The sequence below is a fragment of the Hemicordylus capensis genome, chromosome 1 (genome assembly GCF_027244095.1).
Source record: "Hemicordylus capensis ecotype Gifberg chromosome 1, rHemCap1.1.pri, whole genome shotgun sequence".
Lineage (NCBI taxonomy): Eukaryota > Metazoa > Chordata > Lepidosauria > Squamata > Cordylidae > Hemicordylus > Hemicordylus capensis.
The window spans coordinates 457863653-457883841 of record NC_069657.1 but is presented as its reverse complement, the minus strand read 5'-3'; the positions used below and the strand labels follow the sequence as shown (position 1 = coordinate 457883841).

General features: G+C 58.6%; 1 protein-coding gene across 2 annotated transcripts in view; it reads right to left on the bottom strand.

The window, feature by feature from the left end:
- Positions 1–10627, bottom strand: part of DNMT3A (DNA methyltransferase 3 alpha) — an 87024-nt gene extending 76397 nt beyond the window's left edge. For both annotated transcript variants that reach the window (XM_053250306.1, XM_053250321.1), the window contains exon 1: positions 10424–10627. The gene's annotated coding sequence lies outside the window, so the exon portion shown is untranslated. The remainder of the gene's footprint in view (positions 1–10423) is intronic.
- Positions 10628–20189: the final 9562 nt, after the last annotated feature.

Sequence of the window (20189 nt, the reverse complement as noted above, 5' to 3'; positions counted from 1 at the left end):
CCCCCCCCCCGGCGATTCCAGGGAAAGGGCACCACCGGCTCCTCCTGGGAAGAGCAAGAGCGGCAGGCTGGCCGGGGCCCAACGCCCTCCCAGCAAGAGGGGCTAAAAATAGCTGGAGGAGCCCAAAGACGGCCCTCCCAGGAAGGCCTGCCCAGCGGGCCTGCCCACCCCCCAGCAGCAGCAGCACAGAGCGGCCCAGACGCCCACTCCGGAGCGGGGCCCCTCGGGCTGGGCCAGGCCGAGGGGACGAGGCAGGCCGTCCGACGCGGTCTTGAGAAGCCAAAAGGGAGCGGGCTCCGATGGGGACCCGGCAAGCGCCTGGCAAGAAGAAACCCAGCCTCCTGGCCAGCTCCGGCCTCGGGGGCAAGACGCCCCTCACTCCCAGGGGCAGGGAGCAAGAGCAGCGGGGGGGGGCAGGCCCTCCCCTCTGGCCGGCGGGCAGGAGGCTGGCCGGGGGGGGGGGGCCCTCCTTGGGCCTGGGCCTGCAGCAGGGCGGTTCTTATGCCAGGGTCTTGCGACTCACCCGCGAAGAGGAAACTCCACCCCTGCCCCGGGCGGACTTGGCCGAGAGAGGAGAGGGCGACTCTGACGGCGGGCACAGGACACGTCTAGGGCCGGAGGGCGCCCTCCCCCTCCCCCCCCAGCCCTCATTGCATCGGGAGAAGCCCACCTTCCACACCACCTCTCTGGCCACCCCAGTGGCAGAGACAGGTCCGCAGGCGGGCATCACCCTCCAAAGCCAGAGCAGCCTGGCGTGCACGTCACAGAGCAAGGCTGGCATTCCCGAAAGGCCCGCGGAGGCGCCCAGCCACGCAGGTCTGTGGCAGCAAGACCACCCAGGAACCTGGTAGCGCCTTAAAGGCTCACAGAATAATGGCGGCGGAAGCGTCTCTCGACAAGAGTCCACTTGATCTGTCCTCAGCTGTGCCTGCACCTGGCAGCTACAGAGGGGAGAGACGCGAGCCCAAAGGGTGTGCCCACCTGAAGCCCCTACAACCACACTGACTCCCACCCAGCCCTCTTCATGGGCTTCCCCACGGTCAACATCTGCGCATGCTCTCTGGAGCACTTCACACCCACACTGGTCCCTCAACCTCAGCGGACAATCCACAGATGCAGCATCTCTGCTTACCCATGACTTCCCCACACTCAGCTGTGCTCATTCAACTGAGCAAAGAGGCACTTTCTTAAAGTGGTTATTCTCTTACATTTAACAGGGGGAGAGCAACTGGCCCTATCCATCCCCAGCACAGCATCCATCATCCAGTGGCTGTTGCTGGAGTCTATCTTGTGTGTTTTTCTTTCTTTCGCCCTTGGGGGACAAGGGACCAGTGTTCCCTCTAATAGGGATTCCCAGATGTTGTTGAGTACAACTCCCATAATCCCCCAGCAGAAGCCGTTGTAGCTGGGGATTCTGGGAGTTGTAGTCAACAACATCTGGGAATCCATGTTAGAGAGAACACTGCAGGGGACCATCTTATTGGTGTATTATTTGTTTTTCTATAACTGCTTTGAGAACTTTGGCTGAAGAGTGGTATGTAGATATTCGTAATAGTAGTAGTAGTAGTTCAACAAGCCCATCCTTACCAAATTCCCCAGAGAAGCTCACAAGTGGGGCTCTCTACACCAAGCCAGCACCTGCTATTCAGAGACAGACTGCCTCTGATCATGGAGGCTCCCTCTAGCTGCCTACCATGGCAAACAGCCATCTTCCGTGCTTCGGCCTAATTCTCCACCACCACCACCAACACCCCCTGATGATGCTCTTTTAACGGGGTGGTGAGATGGGACCACCCACAGACCTGATCCTGTTTTCTCCATACTTGGGAGACTCAGAGCATGCGGGGGAAACCATGCGGGGGTCTGGGCATTAAGCCACTGCAAGAACACTCAACGCCAGAAGGCCCTGCGAGGGAGGACAGAGCGCGCTCTTGGGCCTCCGGACCGATGCTGGGATGCTGATGGCATTTAAGCATCCGCTGAGGCGGGAAATGGAAAAGTGGCGTGGTGGTGGTGGTGGTGGTGGATTGGCCTCCTCAAGCCCCTGACAGCTTATAGGGTCCCCAAAGGGGAAGGGGATTAGGGTCAGGAGGAGATTGGAGCTGTGAGGTTAAGGAACTCCCCTCCTGGTGCTCTATGGGGACACCACAGAAGGGGGAAGAGAATCCCGAGGCACAGATTTCCTTTCCCTCCCGACAGCTCAGGATCAGGCCTGACAGCCGCCCCAATCCTGAGCCACTTGAAGCCCCAACAGCACAGCAGGCATGGGCGTCCGGAGCAGGAGCAAAAGGGGGCAGCCCCCTCCCCACTCCCCATCACACAGAGACTGAGCCAGCTCCCAATGATTTCAGTGGGGCATACTCCCAGGATGGGGCATTCTGGACTGCTGGCTTTGCCACCCCCAAACGTCCTGTGGACACCCCTGACAGCAAGGGGAAGGTTTCAGGGGAGCAGGAAAGGGGCCCTCTCCCCACCTCCGGGCATGACACCCCCCACTCAGGAGGCCAAACAATGCCGTGAGGCTTCCGGACCGGGGAGCGGGGGGGGGGGGCCTGAACAGGAGAGACGTTTATTCTCTTTCCAAGTGACCCGAACAGAGGGGCACCCCCACCCCACCCCTGAAATTCTGCCCACAGATGCATGGAGAAATCCTCCCCTCTGAACACCAACGGGGTCTGCAGCCCTTCCTCTCGAATCTGGGCGAACATCCGCTCAGGACTACTTAGAGTCGGCACCACTTGGGCCACTCGCTGAAGGCCAGACTGCCCAGCGGGAAGAAAGAGAAGGCCAGCAGATAACTTCGCGGGCAGTGGCGAATCACAGCACTCAGCCAATGCACCCACAGGAAGAGGAAAAAGCTGGCACTGAAGGAGGAAATCAACGTATGCTCTCTCATGCAGCAGAACAAGAGACATGTGGAACTCATTGCCACAGACAGCAAAGGCAGGCGTCGACATAAATGAATATGTGCTGGACCAGCATTCTATACTGTATTCTTTACCGTGAGCTGGTGGCCGATCTCCTCAAAGCTACGTGAGCCCCCCAATTAATTGCTTAAAGGGCCAGTGTGGAGCTCTGGCTGAAGCCAAACACTGCACACAGCCCCCACCCACCACCGTCCATGTTCCCTCCCTGGCAGCTTCTTCAAGATAGGGCTGAGAGAGATTCCTGCCTGCAACCTTGGAGATGCTGCTGCCAGTCTGGGTAGCCAACACTGGGCTAGACGGACCAAGGGTCTGACTCAGTTTGTGGCAGCTTCCTCTGTTCTTATGTCCCCTGGTGGCACCACATGGAGGGGGCTCTGCAAGGCAGCAGTGCTGCTCCTTGAAGGGAAACAAGGCCCTCTCGAGTCTCAGCGCCATCTTGGAAGGCGCACAGCAACTTGGGGGAGGAGGGGGTTGGCGCGCAGAGCAGTTCAGGTGGCCCAGCCCAGACCGGAGAAAGTGGCCCACAACCCAGCAGCACCCAGGACATTTCCGGAGTCCGACTCAAAGGTCGCCATGGAAGCCTGATGGGGGGTCCCCGGGCACCTTCCTGGCATGGGCAGCTGCCTTCTACTATTACACGTACTGATATGCCCACGCGCAAAACAAAGTTTTCAAAGCGGTTTACACAGAAAAACAAACAAACAAGATGTGTCTCTATGGAGGAACGAGGCCTAGACCTCTTAGTTTTTGTAAAGAAGCTCTTGTAAATGAATTGTGTTTTTATTGCATTGATATTCCTAAAACCTCATCATTATTGCAAATAGATTGCAAGTATAAAATGTTTGCAAAGTCCCCATATATGGGGCGGGGGGGGACCCCAAACCTGGCAGGGTCAAGAGTTCATGCCTGCTGTACTATTAGTTTCACTCTGAGAATATCAGTTTGACAGTTTCGTTTTGGAGGGAAGGGGGGGGTGTTTTTTTGTTTTTTTAAATGGAGGGAACCTTGTGCCATGATGACTGGACTGTTTGGAGAACTGTTGGAGCCAAACTGGGTATATCTAGGAGGCTGCTTCAGCCCAGAGTTAGTTCAAGTCACTTGAAGTCTGTGTCCAAAGAAGAAAACGGAGTTAGTTGTGTTTGGAAGCCTTGAAGAGTCCTGGAGACAGTCAAGAAGAAAGAGCTGCAGAAAGGGAGTCCAGGATTTACATGATGGAGGAGAGCCGGAAGAGAGTTGAGAGCAGTCTGTAGCAGTCAGAGCTGGACCAAGAGAGGCGCAGAGCTGGACAAGGAGTCAGACCCTGAAGACAGGCTGGGGAGTGCGGCGTGTGGATCCGTGAAGAATCCCAGGCAGGAACGGCACAGTGCGACAGCTTGTCAGAACTGGTGCTGTGGGCAGAGCTGTCAAAACGCTTGCAGAAGAGGGCAGCCCCGGCAGAGGCGACACCACTCAGAAAGAACCAGGCTGGGCGGAACCCCAGAACTGGGGGAAAGAGCAGGATCCAAGGCCGAACTAAACTCAGCCGGAATCCCTGCAGGGAGACGGACAATGACTCAGTCTGAGTCAGGTCAGTGGGGGTGTTTTGACCAGATTCTGTTTATTCCGTATCCTCTCTTGGTTGGTGTTTCTTTTGGTACTAAACTTGTTAAGCAACTACTGAATTGCACAGCAAAATTATTTGTTTCTCCTAAAAGAAACACTGTCGCTTCTGTTCACTCCACCCCATGCCGAAAGGCCGCACCACCCTACCAAGGTTTGGTTTCAGCAACAGAGGTTAGTAGCCTTGGCCCAAAGCCTAGAAGTCCCCTTGGTGGCAGTGGGTAGACTTGTGGGTTTCAGGGAGATCGGGGTGGATCTTCCACCCGGGGTGGCAAAGGGGTGGGATAGGCAGCTTTTCCTCCCTGTCCCCAAAGGGCTCACATGGTTCAGAACAGGAAGGGAAGGTAAACACCACCAGCAGCCCCGGGAGGGATGCTGCCATTCTGCCTCCACTGCCTGGCAACAGCTCTCCAGGGCAAGCGGCGTGCCCAGCCCGACCGGGATCTGCTGCCAGGGACGGAACCTGCACACTGAGCAGGGTCTCTGCCCCAGAGCCTGCCTGGGGGGAGAGGAGCCCCACGGGGCACATCCTCAAGCCCCACGGGGCACATCCTCAAGTGGTGTGGCAGCAGTGCCTGAGCCTCACATCCTCAGCCAAGAAGCAAGAGACTGCCCATCTACCCCTCACACACACACACACACACACACACACACACACCCCAGGGGAATGAGCATAATCATGCATAACCTCTGCTGCAAAGGCCGGGCGGGCGGGCGGGCAGAAGAGCCCCCACTCTCTCCCCAGGGAGGCCCTGGGGACTAGCCTTTTGCACAAGCCCTGCTCTTCCCAACCCTGCTCATTTCCCCAAAGCCGGACTTTGGCTTGGCTTCAACACCACCAGCAGTGCCACCATCACCAGCTCAACGGCCCCAAGCATCACCACCGCTCACTATGTAGGGCTGGCGCCATTTCAGGCCTGGGCACCCAAGTACAAGCTTCCCTGCTGAGAAGCTGGCAGCACCCAGCACCCACAGCGGGGGTCCCGGCTCTAAGGGCCTCTCCCTCTCTGGGGCCACCACAAGTCCAGCCAGCCAGCAGCACAGGCAGGTGGCAACCTAGGCCACCGTGGCCTCTGGCTGGCTGCAAAGGCAAAGGAGAGAGGCAAACGTCCTCCCCGCCAGGCGGGTCCCCCAGTCCAGGGAGGAAGCGCCTGCTCCCCGCGTCACCCCCGCCCCAGCACCAGGGCCCCATCCAGGCTCCTCCTCAGAGGTGACTCCCTCAGGCCTGCCCGCAACCCACCCACGAGGAGGGCCAGTCCGCCCGAAGGGGTCTGTGCCACTGTGCCAGCACTCCTGAGGGATGGGTGGCTGCCGAGGACAGGCGCATCCCGAGAGCACGCCTGATATAGGGCTGTAACAAATTCATAGCCGCAAGCAATAAAGAGGTTGGCTCCAGCCAGCGAGACGGATCCAGCTAATTATGCCGTCTGTGGTCAGCTACCCAGCCGAGCCTCCAAACGGGAGCGTGTCTCCTGCGCAGAGCGGAGCGAGCGGCCGGGACAACTCTGCTGGGGCGACCTAAGACGCAGGGATGGGGCAGAGGCGGCCCAGCTGCCCCAAGGCGGCAGCTCCAACCTGCCAGAGGCACAGGCAGGCAGGGAGGGAGGGAGCAGGAGGCCAAGGCCACGGTGTCAGGCGGGCCACGAGGGACAATGGGGGGTGCAGGGAGGGCAAGGCCTGGCACCCCCAGGGGGGCCACGTGGAGCACCCACCACTGTGCCCCAGAGGCACCTCCGGGAAGCCCTGCTGGAACCGCCTCCCAAGCACCCCAAGGAAGAGGCCCCCGCAGCGTGCCCGGCCCACTCTGCAGAGGGAAAGGAGACGTCCCCCCACACCAGCGCCCCCAAAGGGAAGGCCAGCAGTCCCAACCACAGTGTGGGTCACGCCAGCAGCACACTTGGGCGGCTGCTGCTACCATCCGATGCGCAGAGGCAGAGCAGGCTGGCTTCTCCACTTGGCTCAGCGGGGGGGGGGGGGGGAGGATCCACGCGCAGCCCCCAAGAAGCTGGCTTCTGCTCACACAGAGCCTCCCGCCAGAGCCGAAGAGGGAAAGCTGCAGCTGATGAACTGGCACAGCCCAATCAACAGCTTCATTAAACTTGGATTAAAAGTGCAGGATTTTAATCCGATTTCTGCCAACTCCACCCTCTCGCAAGAGAGCGAGCGCTCATATCTCCATTTTAGGCAACACGCTTGCCACCTTTATTCAATCTCTAGAAAAATATCAGCCATGTTGCAACAAACAGAGCAAGAACTGAATTCACAAGTGCGCGGAGGAGCAGGACCAGCGCCAGGACGCTGCTCCTCTGGCTGGATCCTGCCCAGGTCTGGAGGGCCCAGGGCTGCTCCCCCAAAGCCCAGGCACGGCCCAGGCCTCAGGAGGAACCACTGGGCCGACGGAGACCGCGCAGCAGACCGGGCTTGCTGCAAACAGATGCCGTGGCCCAAGGAAACCAGAGGGGCCCGGGACTCTTCCTTCCACACACTTATTTACCTGGAAGTAAAGCAAAACAAACTCCCCCCCCCACACCCCAATCGCAAGGGAACAGGCGTTCTCTCCCTGACCGCAGAACATGCCACGAAAGCACGTCAAAGCATCATCCTCGGGTGCAATGACTGTAGCCAGCCAATGCACGGTCAAGTGTGTGCAGGATCGCACCCGCCTGTGCACCAGCACTCCGGAACTCGCCAGCAGCCCCCCCCCCACAGCAGAGCGCACCCCAGTCCCCCCTCCCCCTCCCCCGCAGGCTCCGAGCGAGTGAGTGCCCCGTGGAACTGCTGGCTGTGGCCTCAGCCGACCTCCCTCCCTGCTGCTTGCTGGCCAGCTGAGCAGCCTCCCTCCCTCCGTGCCCCTCCCGGGCGGGCAGCGGGGATTCCTCCCCCTGGGGGAGCTGGCCTCAAAGCTGGGCCTGCAGTAGATTAGGAGACTCTCAGGCTACAGGCTGCAGCCGCCCCCCCCCCCCGCCCGGGTCTTCCTGGCAGGTGAAGAGGTCGGGAGGGCTCCGCTGGGGTCACAACCTGTCTGCCCTCCTGGGACCTGGGGCTAGGAACTGCCCATCAAGGGCTCCTGCTTGGACAGCCCCCACTGGAGCGGAGCAGGGCTCTGAGCCAGTGGCAGAGAGGTGCCCGGAGGCCTGGCTGGGCCGCCTCCTCCATCATCAAATAATCTTGGTGAGCCCTGGGAGGGAGAGGTGGGTCCCCGCCCTCCAGAGGAAGTTTGCAAGGCAAGAGCCCAAGATGGGATCCTGCCAAGTTCCTAAATGCAAACATGCCTTGTGTCTCCGGCTCCCCCCACCCCCCACTCCCTTTCTCATGACCGTCAAGCTGGGCTGCTTCTAAGGCCTGCAGAAAGGCAGAGATTCTCAGGACGGAACCCCGATGCTCCAAGGGGGGCAGCCTAAACTCACCCGCCACCCCAAAGCCCCACCAGGGCGGCCCAAGACAAGCCACCCCCAGGATCTCCTCCAGGGTCAGCAGACCTCCAACTGGGAGGAGGAAAGGGCTGGGGGGGGGTTGTTTCTTGAGAATGCCCCCCTTGGCCCTCAGTATCAGGGTCTCCCCCTGCCTTCCCTCCTCCAAAAGGCGGCAGGCAGGCAGGCAGACAAGGGGTCCGGCTGCAGCCAGGGCCACAGGGCGCCCTCCAAAGAGATGCCATCCCAAGGGTGCCCCCTCCCCAAGAGTTCCAAGCAGGCAGAGAGAGCGCGCCCACAAGACCCTGCAAGCCTGGCCAGCTTCAGGGCAGCCGCACGGCAGTTGGGGGGGGGAGAGCCTCCCCCTTCTGCTCAGCAGGTCCCTCCCGAACTCCACCCCCCCCCCATGGCCCAGTTCCCCCAGCCAGGCCAGGAGCGGGGCTGGGAGGGGCGGCAGCAGCAGCGCCAAGGTCAAGGGCGTGCAGAGCCCAGCAGCAGAAGGGGCAAGGTGCAGCACACCTGCCCCCAGGAACGAGGGGGGGGGAGGAGCTGGACGTGCCCCTCCACGGCGCCAGCCCCTCAAAGCCAGGGAGCCTCTCTGTGCTGGGGGGCGAGGGCGCTCTCCCGCTCCTCCCGGAGGAGGGGGAGGGGGGGAGGGAGGCCGGGCGCCCCCCCCCAGTCGCCCTGTCCCCCGCCAGTGCCGGAGTGCTCCTCCGCCCCCCCTTCCCTGGGCAGTGCCCTCGCCATGCCCAGCCCCAGTTCAGTGGGTCAGGCTGCTGCAGGGCGGCCAGCAACGCGTAAAGCCCCCCCAACACACACCGCGCGCGCGCGCTCGCGGGGAGGGGCGGGCGCAGCCTGGGGGCCGCGGATGGGAGCCCAGCACAGCCGCGCCACTCAGCAGCGGGCGGCGGGCAGGCAGGAGCCGCCACCAGCCCGGGGAGGGGGCCGGAGCCCGAGGCCCCCTCCGCCCCCCCCCCACAAGGAGGGGCTTGCCTCCTGCCGCTGACTGAGCAGCAGCCGGGCGGGCTGCACCAGCCGCCGCCCCCCCCCCCGCCCCGCCGTGCCCTTCAGCAGCAGCGCTGCGCAGCCTTCAAGGACGCCGCCGCCGCCTCCCGCGGAGGGGGTGACAGGCGCCCCCCGGCCAGCCCCAGCAGCGAGCCCCCCGCCTGCCCTGCCCTGCCCCATCTGCCCCGCCGCCCAGGCTGGGTTTCGGGGGCGGGGGGCTGAGCTGCCCTGGAAAACAGACAGCTGCTCTCCATGCATCATTTCCGCTGCCCCCCCCCCCTCGAATACCGGCGCGGGGGGCAGAGGCAGGAGTGCTTGCAGAACCGCCAGGATGATGGCACCGGGCGGGGGCTGGAATTGCCCCACCCAATGCCAGAGGAAAGGGCGATGTGCCCCCCGCCCGCCCCACCAATGCCCTGCAATGGCTTTTGCCGCCTGCCATGCAGAATTCCTTTGGCGCCCCCGCCGGGTAACACCTTAATCGCCTTTTACGTGCTCCTAAAATAAATGCCGCGATCTGCGCCGCTCTCCCGCCCCCCCCCTCCCTGCACCCACAGGGCCGTCTTCTCCCCCCCCCCCCCGCACCGCCGGCCGTGATGCCAGGCTGCCATTTTTGCCGCGCTGCTGCTGCTGCTGCTGCCCTCCTCCTCCTCCTCCTCCTCCTCTTGCAGGCGCCGCGCAACAGAACCCCACTTTGCAGGAAAAGGTGGGGGGGGCTGTGCTCCCCGACCCCAGTCTTTGCGTGCTTTTGTTTGTGTTGGTTGTGTGTGTGTGTTTTTGCTTATGCAAAACATGCATCTCTGCAAGAAGCGAGACACGTCTGCAAAAATGGAAAATAATAAGGAGGGGGAACCCCCTCCCTCCCTCCCTCCCTCCTCCCTTCCTTCCCCTGCACAGCGCGCGCGCGCGCACAAGCCCACACGGGGGGCATCGCTGCACTCCCCCCGCCAAGCTTCCTCCTCCTTCCTCCCCCACCCCGCAAGATACGTGAAGTTCAAGTTCACCCAAATCCGGAGGAGGGAGGCAGGAGGAGGGAGGGCTGGGCAAGCCCCGGAGCCCCCGCGCTGCCAGCCCATCCCTGTGCCAGCAGGAAGCCGCTTGAACTTGGAGGAGGAAGCGGGGGGAGGGAGCAGAAAGAGGGGCTCCCCCCCCGCAGATCCAAGGAAGGGGACCCCCAGCTGTCCTGCCCTGCCCGAGAATGCAACAAGCGACCTGGAGCGCGCGGGAGGCGGGGGGGGGGCTCTCTTGCAACTGCACGCCTGGAAAATGCAGCGGGGGGAGGAGGAGGAGGGGGGGCTGCGGCTGACCCTGCCAGCGTCTCCCCCAGCCTGGCTCGCCTCGGGCGCCAGAGCGCTGGAGGGGGCCCTGGCACTGAGGAGGCGCCCCCTCCCCGCTTCCTGCAAAGTGTCATCTGCTCCCAGCGCGCCCCCCCCCCCCCGCGGCGGCGGCGGCGGCTTCCTCCTTCCTCGCGGGCTTCTTTACCTTGGCCCCCGGCGGCGGCGGCGGCGGCGGTGCTGCGGCTCCCTTCCCGGGAGGAGGAGCGGGGGGGGGTCCCCGGTGCTGGCGCCGCTGCTGCTGCTGCGTCCTCCTTGCCTGCCTGCCTGCCCTGCCTGCCTTCCCTGCCCGGCGGGAGGAGGCCTCGCCCGCCGCCTCCACTGCAGCAGCAGCCACGGAGCTGCCCGGATCGGACCGCCTCGGCTCAGCTCGGGTCGACGCAGCAGCACCGCCTCCGGCCGGCAGGGGGGGCCGCTGACGGGTCCTAGCGCCTGGCGAGCCCGAGCCGACGAGCAGCCGCCTGCTGCTGCTGCTGCTGCTGCTGCTGCTGCTGCTGCCGCTCTCCGGCGGCCACGCTCGTCCGGACGAGCTGCCTGCCAGCAAAGGAGGCTCAGCTAGCGGCTGCCCCTGCTCCCTGGCAGCTTGGACGGCTCCTCGTGCTCCCGGCCCCTGCTGCCGCCTGCAGGCTGGCGCAGCTCTACCTGACGAAGGCCAGCCTGCAGGCAGCGTGGCGGCTCTCGGCTGGGGCAGGAAGAGAGAGGAGACACCTCGCCAGCTGCCTCCTTGGGCGCCCCCCCTCGTGAGGACAAACCACTGCGCCTGACTGCCACCCTGTCCAGTGTCCCCACTGCCTCTGCGCCTTCAGCCTCTGCACGCCCTCAGGAGCACTCTGCTGCTTCCTCACTTCCCCATCAGGGCAGTCATAGTCAGAGTGGCCATACCGGAGCAGCAGCCTCCTGGCCCAGGCCTTCGCTCTGGAGACCGCCGATCATGTAAGCCTTTTTATTCAGGCTTTCAGCCAATGAGTTACCCCCGTCTCTCTGCCGCTGTTCTGTTTTAATGTTGCTTTCATCAACATTTGATTGCTTTCGTCCTGTTGCCCTGGAGTCTCAGGATGAAGCAAAGGGCAGTACATACATACAAACAAATGCATAAATAAATGGCCACTGTGTGGCCATAGCCACCACTATGTGGTCACTAAGAGTCGACACCAACTTGACAGCATCAATCAATCAATCAAAGCTCTTCATTTAAAGTTTAAATGTGTCAGTTAAGGCCATCTCAGCATCCTGTGGCACTGAGTTCCACAGGTGAATTATTCACTCAGTACCAGAGCCCAGCAGCCCTTCATAATGCTAAGATAAACCATATGCCTTTGAGCATGTACAAAGTGCATCCTCCTCCCTAGTGAGTGACCACAACTAGCTGTGACGTACCAGTGGTTAGAGGTAAAGGCTCTCCCCATTTCATGTTAGAAATGAAACTCTGGAAACCCTTCAGGATAAATGAGGCTTAGTTGAGGTGGGGTAGCTCTGTGCTAAGAGAAAGGCCTCACTGCATCTGCGGGTAGGACTTCTTCAGTGTATCTTGCAGAGCTCTGGGGCCGTAAGCGATGCCCCCAGCAACCCAAGACAGAAATAGGCAACTTTTGAATTCCTGATCTCCTTGCAACTTATCCTAAAAATCAGGTTCTGTACCGGAGGACTGGAAAGTAGCCAATGTAACACCAATTTTCAAAAGAGGATCCAGGGGTGATCCGGGAAATTACAGACTGGTTAGCTTAACGTCTGCTCTGGGTAAATTGATGGAAAGCATCCTCAAGGAAAAAATTGTAAAGCACCTAGAAGAACAGGCCCTGCTGGGAGTCAGCCAGCATGGCTTCCGCAAAGGTAAATCTTGCCTCACCAACCTTTTGGAGTCAACAGGTGTGTGGATAAAGGTGATCTGGTTTACATAGTATACTTGGATTTCCAAAAAGGTTTTGATAAAGTTCCCCACCAAAGGCTCTGGAGGAAACTTAGCAGTCATGGGATAAGGGGACAGGTTCATGTGTGGATTGGTATAACTGGTTGAAGGAAAGGAATAGGGGTGTGCACGAAGCATTTTGTGCACATCCAGGGGGTGGGGTGGAGAACAGGCGCTTGAAAAGGAGGAAGGTGGGCCGTTTACCTGCCAATGCCGCCTGTGGGCTGCTGAGAGTAGCACTGCAGCCACGCCACTTACCGACAGCACCGTGGTGGAGCAGCAGGTAAGACCTGCCTTCCTCCTTTTGAAGCGCCTGCTTGCCGCCCACCAGAAAGATTCAGGTGGGGCACCTTGAATCAGAGGTGCCGAAACACTTCATGCACATCCCTAGACAGGAAACAGAGGAGAGAGAGAAATGGAGAGTATTCACAATGGAGGGAAGCAAGAAGTGGGGTCCCCCAGCCATCAGTACTGGGACCGGTGCTCTTTAACAACATAAATGATCTGGAAGGTAACCAGCAAGGTGGCCATATCTGCAGATGACATCAAACTATTTAGGGTAGTGAAACCCAAAACAGATTGCGAGGAGCTCCAAAAGTATATCTCCAAACTGGGGGAGCGGGCAACAAAATGGCAAATTCGGTTCAAGGTAAGCAGGTATAAAGTGATACATATTGGGGCAAAAAGCAAAAACACACACCCAATTTCACATATACACTGATGGGAACTGAGCTGTCAGTACTGAACAGGAGAGGGATCTTGGAGTTGTGGTGGACAGCTTGTTGAAAGTGTCAACTCAGTGCGCAGCAGCTGTGAAAAAGGCAAATGCATGCTCAGGAGAATTAGGAAGGAGATTGAAAATAAACCTGCCAATATTATAATGCCTTTATACAGATTTATTCGGCCACACCTGGAGTACTGTGTACAATTCTGGTCGCCACATCTAAAAAAAGGACATTGTAGAACTGGGAAAGGTGCAGAAGAGAGCAACCAAGATGATCAGGGGCCTGGAGCACCTTCCTTATGAGGCAAAATTACAATACCTGGGACTTTTTAGTTTAGAAAAAAGACGACTACGCCTCTTTTGGAGACATGATCGAGTTGTATAAAATTATGCGTGGAGTAGAGAGAGTGGACAGAGGCAAATATTTATCCGTCTCTCACACTGTTAGAACCAGGGGTCATACCATGAAACTGATTGTCAGGAAATGTAGGACCGACAAAAAAAAGTACTTTTTCACAGAACGCATAATTAATCTATGGAATTCTCTGCCACGGGGTGTGGTGATGGCCATCAGTTAGAACAATTCGCGGAAAATAGGTCTATCAACAGCTACTATCTCTGTATCTTGCCTTTCTGCCCTTTCTCTAAGACACCCACAAAGATGGCCCACATAATCAACATACAAGTTGTTCTAGTAAGAACTAATCTGCCTACTTTCCTTTCACTAATCCTGCAACTGGAATAAATTTGGTCCAGATTGGTTAGGCACTTCACAAGTTAGCCCACTTATGCCTCAAATGCTCATGTGTCAATGCATGACCCTAATGCTCTAAATTACACTTACTCTTGGTGAAAGTGCATGTTACATAAGAACAGCCCTGCTGGATCAGGCCCAGGGAGGCCCATCTAGTCCAGCATCCTGTTTCACACAGTGGCCCATCAGATGCCTCTGGGGAGCTCTCAGACAAGAGGTATGTGCATGCCCTCTCTCCTACTGTTACTCCCCGGCAACTGGTATTCAGAGGCATCCTGCCTTGGAGGCTGGAGGTGGCCTGTAGCCCTCCGACTAGTAGCTGTTGATAGACCTCTCCAAAGTTTATTTGTAGAAATCAGCTGATTCTAGTCTGTATGTTCAAAACTGGTTATTTTAACGTAAACCGCCCTAGCCATTTTGGAAGGGTTGTATAGAAATCAATCAACCAACCAACCAAATAAATAAATAAATAAATTAGAGTTCATGCATCTGTCATCTTGAACTGGGGTGGATGACATTATCAGAAATGATGTGTTCGAGGTGTCCCTATATGTCCCAACTACTGTACCAAATTTGGTCCAAATCAGTTCCTTCTTGCACCTCAAACGTTCATGTGTCCACCATCTTGAATCAGGATGGATGACATCATCACAAACTACATTCTTGAGGTGTCTCTATGTCTTCCTACACCTGTAGCAAATTTGGTTCGAATTGGTTAGGCAGTTCACAAGTTAGCCCACTTGTGCCTCAAACGTTTATGTGTTTGTCATCTTGAACTGGAGTGGAGGACATCATCACAAACTATGCTGTTGAGGTGTCACTGTGTGTCCCCACAAGTGTAGCCCATTTGGTTCATGTTGGTCCAGGCATTGCGAAGTTGATGTGGAGGGGACACTCCAACATACACATGGAATGCCAGGTGATCTCCTCAGCCTACTGGAAAGGAGGCAACTAAGGCCCCATTTGCAGGAAGTGTCACCCTTCCTCACTTTAAAACTGAGGAGCCGCCTAAACTTTGACCATGTGAGGATTCTGGGATAGCCTGCTAGATAGGTGGGAGGTTCCAGGAGGGTTTTCAGACAGCAGGCTTACCGTGAGTTCAAAGTTGCCCCCCCCCAAAAAAAACCGATGCAAAAAGTGGATTTTGTTTGTTTGTTTGTTTGTTTTACCCGATTTCTATGTTTGCCTTGCATATAAAGCATCTACACTCTAACGCACGATGAAAACCCCCAGTCATGTGCGTGGAGTGCTGCCCAAGAGCGTGCAGAGACTTTGGGATAAATCTGGCCAATATGTGAATGTCCACCTCCATTCCAGAGGACTAAAAGCCCTGTGTGAAAAACACCCAGGCAATGCTCCCCATCCTTGTGGTAGCTGGGTTTGCTTCCTGGGTTTGAGGTGTCTCTGTGTGTCACTCACTACAACTCTACCAAATTTGGTTCAAATCAACTGGCGGTTCACAAGTTAGCCCAATTGCGCCTCAAAAGTTTTCGCGGCTGCCATCTTGGATTGGGGTGGATGACATCATCACAAACTACACTGTTGAGTTGTCTCTGTGTGTCCCTACAATTATACCCGATTTGGTTCATATTGGTCCAGGCACTGCAAAGTTGATGGGAGGAGGGACACACACATGGACATACGGACACACAGAGAATGCCCAGCGACCTCATAGGCCTATTGGAAAGTAGGCTAAACATGAACATTGGGCAGACTAGACACAGGACTGAAAGCCACTGAAACCAATGGGACAACTTAGTCATGACTAACTGAATTCCCATTCATTTCAAAGGGATTTAGTCGTGACTAACTTAGTCCAGATGCTGGGAGTGACTCCTCCTAAAGAGGCGGGCAGTGGGGGCACCAAAGGAGGCACAGCTGCCTCTGCTTCCCGGAGCTCCGTTTGCTCCTCTCTCTCCTACCCTGCTTGGCCCAAGCAATAATGACAGCCATGTTGCCTGCAGGCTGGCCATTCGTCAGGCAGGCTCTTGGGCAGGGCGGGAGAGAGAGGAGCAAACACAGCTCCGGGAAACAGAGGCAGCTGTTCCTCCTTTGGCACCGCCCCCCCCGGGGTGCCCCGAAGCAGAGGCCGCCCCCTAGTGGAGGGGGGATGTGCAGGGATGGAGCACCAGTACTTCTCGGCTTCTCTGAGAAATACCGGTTGTTGAGGGGGGCCTGGCCCTGGGGACTGCCATGGAGAGCGCCGGCTGCCCTTCTGAATTTGCAACGACAGCCCTGGTTAGGAGAAGCCGCTCCTGCCTCCTCTCCAGTTGCTCCCTCCAGCCGGTGCCAAAGGGGCGCAGAGTGAACCCACAGAGGCCACCGCCGGAGGTCAGAGAAGCCCAAGATGGTGAGATGGCCACTGGGCTCTTCATAGGCCAAGAGAGGAACCAGGAAAGCTAGACTTCCGAACCCCAATCAGCAGCCAGCTGGTGTCACCCAGTGGGGAGGTGTGAGTGTACCACCACATACAAACCACAGGGGCTTTAGCACAAAGCAGCCTCAGCAAACATGGAAGGACCCACGAGAGAGGGAGGACGTAGCCCGGTGAGGTTCAGGTGAGGCCCTCCTCGCAGGTAGGGACTCCTCCCCTGGCACACCGGCTGCAGCCGCCTGGCTCTGAAGCGCAAGGGAGGCTGCTCCCCGGCCCCCAGCCTGCCTGCTCAGATCTCTTATTGCTGCATTTTGCACAAGCTGGACTTTCTGGATGGTCTCCAAGAGCAGCTCCAGACAGAGCCTGTTACAGTAGTCTAATCTGGATGTGACTAAGGCATGTGTGACCACAGGTCAGAAATGGGCACAGCTGCTGGCACAGTCACCACCTGACCATTTAGGAGCAGCACAGCCACAGCCAGGAGGTCTCACCAGCGGCAAAGCTGACTTCTCAAGGGCAACACAACCTCACTGAGAACCAGAGAACACTCTGGCAGCCCTGGCCGTGAGGTCCCTCAGCACTCCTGGATCCAGCGTCAGTTGCTTAGTTCACACCCAGTCCATGACCACCCTGAAGAAATGGCCCAGAACCTTCACAGCCTCTGAGATGGAGCTGAGTGTCCTCAACAGGCGGATGCAGCTGCAGGTAGACTTTAAACAGCATGCGGTGGGGGTGGGGGGTAGATGGAACTCCCATAGACCAGGGAACCCCAGCTGTTGGGGTTGGGGAGGAGGTGGGTTGTAGTGAGGCAGCATCTGAGGACCCAAGTCAGGGAAACCCACCCACCCCGCAAAGGCCAATAGACAAGGGGGTAAGCAGAAGTTCCGCAGCAGGACCTTTTGAGCTCTGCCCTCCACGAAGAACCAGAACTACTGCAATACATGATGATGATGATGATGATGATGATGAATAAAGAATAAAGAACTTGATGTGTTAGCCGCCTCATACCAAATTGATCTCTGGGCAGCTCACAATAGAACCACGACAGAATAAAATATACCATTAAAACCATAAAACAAAGAAAAAATTACAGTGAAATGCAAAACAAAATCATTTAAACCACTTTTTTAAAATCTGTTCTAAAGGCCTGAGTGAACAGAAAGGTCTTCCCCAGCGCCTCAAAGCACAGAGTGAGGATGCCAGGCCAGCTGCAGGGCTCCTAAACCCTTCGCTGGTCCGGTGATCCAGAAGAATGCCCGGGCTGGTGGCATCAAAGGCCACTGAGAGGTCCAGCCGAGCCCAATGGCGACCCTTCCCCGCCTCTGTGGCTGGTGCAGATATTCCACTAGGCTGACCCTGACTGCCAGTTCCCAAAGCAGAGAGGAAGCCAGACTGAAATGGAGCTAGATCATGCTGTGGCATTGATCACTTGCACAGGTGGGCACCTCCTCCTGTCATCCAAGTGGGCAGGTAGGTGGGTGGGGGCGAGGCCTCCCCCTCCCCACCATCTGACTGAGCGGGCAAGTAGGCGGCTGGTCTCTGTCACCCGCTTCCCCCCCCCCGCCCACTTGATGCCCTCGCCCCTCTGCTGCCTTCACTCGCTGGCTGCTTCAGCAGTGCAGCCCCGTGACACAGCAACATGGTTATAATGCGCTGTGACAGCCCGCCCAGAAGCAGCTGGCCATGGCAGGAGCAATGGGCGGAGGCAGCAAAGAGAGCAAGTGGGCAGCTGGACGGGGGGGGCAGGGATGGAGAGCACAGACAACAGGGGTGCTCTCTGGGGGGAGGGCAAAGGCAGTGGGGTGCTTTTGGCTCACCAGGCATGTGGTCCAGGCTATCGGCACCCCTCCCTAGTTTGCCTGTTGGAAGGGTCAGCCTCTGCCCTACGAACTCGGGTTGCTCCTCTCTCTCCCGCCCCGCCCAAGAGCTGTGCTGCCTGCAAGCTCTCTGGAGGGGCAGGAAGAGCGAGAGGAGCAACCCAAATTGCTGTCAGGAAGCAGAGGCAGCTGCGCCTCCTTTGGGCTCCTGAGGACCAGCCATGACTGCTGTAAGGAGGATCCTCAGCACCAGCAGAGAGTTCCGTTTCCAGGGACCCTCACGGCTGCTCTGACTCCGAGCAGATCTGAGGTGTGAGGGTGGCGACCATGAAGGCCATGGCTGGTTAGTGCTGCTGGGGCTCAGGGATGGGGACTGTGGCCAAAGGCCCTCCTGGTGGGGACCAGAACAGGGCTTAGGAAAGACCTCCTCCTCCTCCAGATGCCAGGGCTCAGACCTGGCTCTCTCTGCTCTCGCTCCCTTCAGGCTTCCAACGTCCTGAAGCCCAACTGTTCAGAGCCAGAGAGGAATCGATCCTGCTCTCTTCTGGGTCTGCTCCAGAGATCCGGACATCCACCCCCACTCCACGCACGCACACACACACACACACAAATTCAGCCCACGCTGCAAGGAATTGCTCACCTCCGTCCCCACCTGCCGCGCTCTTGCCCAGCTGCACCTCCAGAAACAGACTCCTCTTCATGAGAAGTTGCTGTGACAGGTGCCAATTTGCAGAGGCTGCAGTGCATGTCCGTGGGGCGGGGGGGGGGGGGCAGCATTTGAATTGCTAATTCCACCCTGGAGGTGGGTCCCAAATTGGGAGCCTGAGACATGCAGCAGCTCAGCCGCTTAGTCCGCCAGAACTGGAGCCTCATCCGACTGGCAGCAGCCCCCAAGCAGGATGGCCCCCAGAGTGCCAGCAGCCTTCCTGGGTCTGCCTCCCAAAGTGGGGTCCTGGGCGCATGAGCCCCATGTGGTGAGGGGGCAGGGTGGGAGACAGGACTTGTGCCAGGAAGTGGCCGCCAGGAGGCAGCCAGGCCCTTGGCTCGCATTGGCACCAGGAAATGTCACATGAGCGACTACGGCACAGGCTAGCCTTTATGCTTAAGGATGGAGCCTCCATGTACAGGAGCAATATACCTGGATACCTGATGCTGGGAGCAAAGTCTAGCTGGTTGGTTCTTGGCCTATTCCGCCAGCCAGGCTCATGTGATATGAGACTGACTAGATCTGTGCAGCCGGGGCAAGTGCTTGCCATGCTGCATTGTGGGGTATAATGACTGTGGCCGTTGGCCAGTCCTGCAACTGCTTCCGCAAACACCAGACCCAGCAGTCCCAACAGGCCAACTTGACTGTGGGAATCTCTCTCTTTCTCTCCCTCCTCCCTATTCCAAAGCTGCGCTGCTTGCAGGCTGGCCATTGGTCAGGTAGAGCTCTTCATGCAGCTCTACCTGACGAATGCCCGGGCTGCACAGGCAGCACAGCTCTTGGCTGTGGTGGGGAGAGAGGCGCAAGGTGGGCTGTGGGAGGCAGAGGCAGCCGCGCCTCCTTGGGCAGCCCCCGGGCCCGTTGGGACCTGCTGCCACTGCCCACACGTACTGCTGCCTGGTGGCACTGCCCTGTTTGCAGGAAATGCCCCAAACGCTGCAGGCGTGAGTGAGCTCCAAATGGCAATGGACTCTTATCCAGGCCGCAGTTGTCTGTGAGAAACATTCGAAGGCAAAAGTTGTGGGAGGTGCCAGGCCTGTAGCTCAGCGCCCGATCCCCTGCCGGGCATGCCAGAGGGCCCCCCCCCGCCGGGTTCCATCCTGCCTGGCAGCATCTCCAGGCCGGGCCGGGGAGGAGAGTCCTCTCTGCCTGACCTCTTGGAGAGCTGCTGCCAGTCAGAGCAGAGCAGACAATCCTCCTGAGCTCGGCGGACTCGGCAGGAAGGCCCCGGCTGGCCCCGACTCCTTCCTCGCTGCTCCGAGGTGCTTCTTCTTCTTCTCCTTCTCTCTTCCAGATGACTAATGAGCCCAGGTTATGTCATCGCCACTCTCTGCGAGCGGAATAATCGCCCAGGGACAAGTTGCGGAGACACCCCCACCCACCCCACTGCTGCTGCCGCCCCCCATCCTGCTTAGTCATGAGAACGGCTGATGCCTCCTGCAGGCTGCGGCAGAGCCTCCCCTCCCCCGCCCCCCAGCCGACTCTGCTCTGCCTCGGGTGCCCCCCCCCAGGGGTGGCAAGCCCAAGGGGTGGGGGGCAAGCCCAAGCCTATGATGCCTGGGGAGGGGGACAGAAACCCTCCTCCTGCCGCCACCACAGCAATCCTGATGCAAACCTCCTCCCCGGCAGCTGC